Genomic DNA, 6,046 nt, shown 5'->3' on the forward strand with positions numbered 1-6,046 from the left:
GTTGTTAACAGTGCCCAGGTACCACTCATCCCCCTGCTCAGCAGACAAGTGTTTTGTTGCCTGCAATCTGCAGGCTGAGCCCACTTGGCAGCAGCTGCAGGTAGCACGGCTCCTTCCTTAGAAGCTGCACTTGGCTGGGGAAAACTTACTTGCACTTTTAATTCTACCTGTGTACACCTCAATTTGGAAATGACTCCTAAATCATGAAGAATAAAGCTTACTTTCGTCTCCAAAAAGGAGAGACATTTGCAAAGGTGGCAATGAGGTAAGAGAAACCTTTTTTGCTTGTAAACTGCGCAGATTTCTTTGGGAATAATAGAGAAAGAGCAAATATCTCATCCAGCAGTGCTACTCTTAGAGTGACTTTACGGAGCAGAGCCATGCTTCAGGAGTGTCAAACTCACAGGCCTGCAGGCCAGATGAGTGGCGTGTGGCTGGGCCACAGGCCAGATCCAGCATGTGGGGCTGATCCAGTAGGTACCACATGCAGCATGCACCCTGGACTGGCCATGTGCACTACATTTGGCCCGACCCAGCCCCATATGCACCGTGTAAAGTAGCTCAGAGACGAGTCTGATTTGGTTTCATGTTTAGGAGGTCACAAAACTGATTTTGAGTCCTGTCTGATACAGTTGGAAAACTCCTAAGTAAAGAGCCCAGTGTCAAGTTAGTGGATTTTGACAAGGGGTGTCAAATAATTCCTTGCAGACACCTCAATGTTCGCTGCTGATGAGTTGTGAAGGGAAGAAAAGTATCACAAGAAGAGTAAGAGGGCAACATTTCAAAACTGGACAGTGAAATAAGCATTAATGTTTTAGGCTCAACCATGCAATAAATGCCAAGCAGCTTTTGCTTTGGAGTCTCTAACCCATAACAGGAGGTCAGCACAAAACTAGCACAGCCGAACAGAAAACGAGTTACAGAAAATGCCTGAGACAATATTAGTGACCTTTCTAATCCTAAAGGGCTTGTAAAGGGTAACACCAGCTCTTTAGAAACTATTGGAATTCAAAGCGAATCCCTTAGAGAGTTCCCTGCTAATCCCAAACGAGAGCTACGACTATCACTTTTTCATCCTACTCTGTTGGGTGGTTAGGGCTGCATCCCTCTGTAAAAGGACGTTGTACCTCAGAGTCTGATAATAATAGCACTGACACCTTCCAAGGTAAGACAAACTAAGCATTTACATGTCAATAGAAGAAAGTGTTCATCTAGGAGAAACTTTAACACCTGCTGGACATAATTCTGTGCTCACTTTCATTCGGAGAGAGTAGAAGCAGCCAGCAATGAGTTTCTCCTTCCTCGGGCTTTGTGGTTGCTCCAGCTCCTACTCCATGTGTTTCGCTATGGGCAGTGTGCTGCAACATGGCTTTTTGCTCACCTAACTGCAGAAATGCTTTGGAATCAGAAGCCTGCAGGGTATCACAAACTTTATCTTTCTCCCCTCCTTTCACACTGGCTTTACCTCACCTTGAATGGGAAAGGGAAATGAGCTCACCCGTAACTGGTCACCTTCTCTAAGCCCTGGTTTCACTGCTACCTGTGATCCATTCCCAGCAGTTTGCTATTCTGCCCTGGAGCCCTGTCTAAATCACTGGTGTTGTGTCTTATTGTATTTTCCCTCCTGTTCAGCCCTGCGGGGCTCAGTTTGCTTGTGGCAGTTTTGCAGCACTGGGGACTACATTGTCTTTGCCGTGAAGAGCCACAGGCACTTCTTGGTTCCTCTCCCTCCACAGGACTGGACTGGGTCAAGAGCAAGTATAAGACCTGCATACATGTACTGAGGGCAATTGTTTAGATCCACCCTGGATATGATGCCAGATAGTTATAATAATAAATGACTGTAGTTCAACCCAGCAGTGTCCAGAGTGTTGTCGCTGAACTCACAACGTATGATCTGGCGATGAGGATGGGATCCTTTGCTGCAAAGACATCCCTAGCTTGTGGGACACCACTCTGAGACCAGGCTGTGTTTTGTGATCGGGGGACGTTTTTTTTCTTCTTCATGTTTCCTCTCTATTACGGCTGGGGTTAGTTAAAATGGCTATATTGGGGCATACAGAAGAATGTGATGCGGGCCAGCTGGCTTCTTGGGACTTATGTGGAAAGGCTGTCCTATTACCTGGAAGCCAACAAAGTGGTAAATCCAGAACAGAAGCGCCCAATCCTCCTGACAGTCTGTGGTGCCAAAATATTTGCCATTGTCTGTTCCCTCACAGCACCTGCCTTACCAAACACTAAGTCTTACGCTGAACTAATTGCCCGGCTAAAGGCATATTTTTGCCCAAGGCCATATGTTACCCTGCTTAGATTTCATTTTTTTAAATGGGACCAAAAGGCCAATGAAGGCAGACCTGGCTGAGCTCTGTTGCCTTGCAGCATTTGGTGAGTTCGGTGATCTGGATGGCCTGCTTCGTGACCATCTTGTCTCTGGGGTTCAAGGTGAAGCAATCCAACGTCACCTGCTCTCTGAACCAAATTTGACCTTGGCTACCGCACAAGAAAAAGTCTTGGCAGCTGAAGCAGCATCCCATAACATGAGAAAAATTTGCCAGGCGTTCTCCAGCAATGTCCACTTACTCCAAAAAGATCAAGAATCAGATCATCACCAGCAAATTCAGCGGATTAAACCCTCACCGAACAGCGCCATGTAAGCCAATTAATCCACAGACATGTTTGAGTTGTGGTGGCCAACACAGACGAAGGGAGCGCAGGTTTAGGAATGTGGAGTGTCGCGCATGCAAGAACAAGGGCCACATAGAGAGGTTTTGCACCTCGAAGGCCGGTTCTGGGAGACAAAAAGACTGTAGCAAATGTATTTGCTCCCAAACCACTCACAGGTTAGAGTCCTCCTCCCCAGAACGTGAATCAACTATATTTGATTCAAAACATTGGTGCTGTTGAAACTCGAGGTTCTGAGATGATTGCAGCTGGAGTATTAAATGGAAAGAAGTGCGAAATGGAAGTGGACTCGGGTTTGGGAGTATCCCTCATAGATGAAAACACATTCTTCCAGTTGTTTTTGGCATCCTCTCCCCAAATTATTGAAACCTGAGTGTTGCCTGTGTGACTACAATGGACAGACTGTGGAAACTTTGGGTGGCTGCAGTGTTGATGTCCAGTATGGATCTGTTAGACAGTGTCTTCCCTTCATTGTCACTAAAGCTTTCTGGGGAGAAACTGGTTCTCACCATTGGGAATCAGTATTCAAGGAGTACACAGTGTCTGCACAGAAAGTCTTCAAAGGCTTGCAAGGGAGTTTCCCCAGGTATTCTCTGAGGAATTAGAAACTTTCTCTGGTCCACCTGTGATGTTCCACATGGATCCTGCGATAGCCCCTGTCTTTATGAAGGCTTGACACATACCTTTCACGTTGCGGCCAGAAACTGATGCAGAATTAGATCGGCTTATCATGCAAGGGGTCCTCAAGCCAATCATGCATACAAGCTGGGCCACACCATTTTTTTTTTCCTGTTTTAAACCCTAACAGCAGTGTTCACATCTGTGAGGATTACAAGTGCACTGTTAATAAAGCACTTAAGCAGGACCTGCACCCCATGCCTACCATTAGCCAGATACCGTCTGTTCTTGCAGGAGGGAAGGTTTTTGCCAAACTTGACCTCGCTCAAACCTATCAGCAATTGATAGTGGATGACAAAGCTGCTGATGCCCAAACAAGAATTACACACCGGGGAGCATCCCGTGTCAAGTGCCTCCAGTTTGGAATTTCTGCAGCACCAGGGATTTTCCAGCGGTTCATGGAGAAAATGCTAGCAGGAATTCGTGGGGTTGTTCCATACTTTGATGTGTTGATCATGGGGCCCTCTAGAAAAAAACTCGCTGAGAGACTCGGAGAAGTTTTACAGAGATTCAGTAAAGCAGGTATCAGAGTAAAAAGAGAGAAATGCCAACTGGGAGTTTTCAGTAGCAACTTTCTGGGATATCAGATTGGTGCTTCTGGCATTCACCCAGCTGAAGACGAGGTAAAAGCAATACGTGATGCCCCTATACCAAAATGCAGACAGGATCTTGAAGCATTCTTAGGAATGCTCATTTCTTATCACATCTTCTTGAAAGAAGAAGCCACCACAGCAGGGCCTCTTCATCGCTTACTGGGTAAAGGAGCTCAGTGGAAGTGGACTTGCCAGCACAACGAAGCCTTCCAGGATGTCAAGAAGTTGCTGACATCAGACTCTGTCCTTGTCAGCAACATAGTGGTGGATAGTGGATAACAAGGCTGCTGAGGCCCAAACAATAATCATTTACTATGATGAACAGAAGCCACTGTCCATCTCTTGTGATGTCTCGCCGTTTGGTGTTGGCGCTGTCCTCAGTCACACATTGCCTTATGGCACGGACACACCCCTTGCTTTTTAATCAAGAACAATGACTTCAACTGAGAGGAACTATGCACAGATTGATAAAGAAGCATTGGCAATCACTGCAGGAGTTAAAAAAATTTCACATATATGTTTATGGCTGCAAATTTGAAATCTGAACGGACCACAAACCCCTTCTTTGAATTTTTACTATGGACAAACCAACTCCTCCTATTTTGTTTCCCTGTATGCAACACTGGAGCATCATGCTAAATGCATATAACTACACTCGTGTACAAACCTGGGAAAACGATTGCAAATGCTGATGCATTGAGCCGCCTACCACTACAAATACCTGATTGTGCTACTCCTCTGCCAGAGGAAGTTCTCATGCTGGAATCCATGCCAGAAGCCCCTCTTCAAGCTGATCAGATAGCAAGGATGGCTGCTAAAGACCCTGTATGTGCCCATATCCTCAACTGGGTGTGAAGGGGCAGACCTGCAGACAAATTGGCTGAGGAATTCAGGCCACTTTCATCACATCAGCATGAGCTGTCTACTAACAAGAGTTGCCTCTTGTGGGGAAATTGCGTTGTAATTCCAGAAGCAGGATGCCAAATCATACTGATAATGCTGCACGCAGCACACCCAGGCACTGTGAGGATGAAAGCACTGGCTAGAAGTTATGTATGGTGGCCAGGTATGGACAATAACATATATAGTGTTGTGAGGGAGTGCAGCATTTGTCGAGCAACCTGTCATAATCCACCTAAGACACCAGTTTTCCCTTGGGAAATGACAAAGGAACCCTGGGCACGCATCCACGTTGATTTTGCTGGCCCTTTTCAAGGTAAGAACTTGTTGTTGTTACTTGTTGTTGACTTGTACTTAAAATGGCTTGAAGAGATTACTGTCTTAACTCTTGCATCAACTGCCACTATAACAGCTCTCCCTCAGCTGTTTGCAACCCATGGGGTGCCTGACACTATCATTTCTGATAATGGCAGCACATTCACCTCAGCAGAGTTCCAAGATTTTGCCAGATGCAACCTCATTCAAACTGTTATCATTGCACCTCCCAGGCTACAGGCCAGTGGGCAAGCTGAGCAAATGGTGCAGACTACAAAAGATGCACTGACAAGGATTGTTGTAGGAGACTGGCCTACCAGACTGGCCAGCTTTCTGTTTGCTCAACATGTAATTCCTTGCCCTACGACAGGGTCCAGCCCATCAGAGCTTCTTATTGGTTGTCATCTCAAGATATGCCTTGACCATGTTAACCCAGACCTTGTGAGAGACATGCAGTTTAGGAAAGAAAAGGAGTTGGACTACTGATAACCCTACACCTGAGCAATCTCCAAGCACCAATCCACTACTGACAGACATGGATTCATTGGGGAAGTGCCTAACTGTTTCCACCAGTGCAAACCCTTTTCCATCGCTGTCAGAAGGAAGCATCACTGTTGAGTCTCCAGATAGGCTGACAGGGCCATCATCTGCTGAACCCCTCACTGAGTCCGGCTCTATGGGAAGACCACAGCGGAAGATGAATCCTCCCAAGTGGTTGGCTGACTATTACATCTAGGGGGTAGGGGTGTTGTGTCTTATTGTGTCTTCCTTGCTGTGGTGAAAATGTACCAGAGTGTGGGGAGAGGCGGTGGGACGCTGCACCAGCAGCTGATCATGGCGAATGTGAAACCATGGCAGCTGGAGCTGCTGTGGATGAA

At 46.4% G+C, this 6,046-nt stretch overlaps 1 pseudogene; it reads left to right on the top strand.

Annotated features, from left to right (window-relative positions):
• Positions 1-2,342: 2,342 nt before the first annotated feature.
• LOC109287205 lies at positions 2,343-5,654 on the top strand (annotated as a pseudogene).
• Positions 5,655-6,046: the final 392 nt, after the last annotated feature.

This window comes from Gavialis gangeticus, unplaced genomic scaffold, assembly GCF_001723915.1.
Source record: "Gavialis gangeticus isolate Ggan-Ray unplaced genomic scaffold, GavGan_comp1, whole genome shotgun sequence".
NCBI lineage: Eukaryota > Metazoa > Chordata > Crocodylia > Gavialidae > Gavialis > Gavialis gangeticus.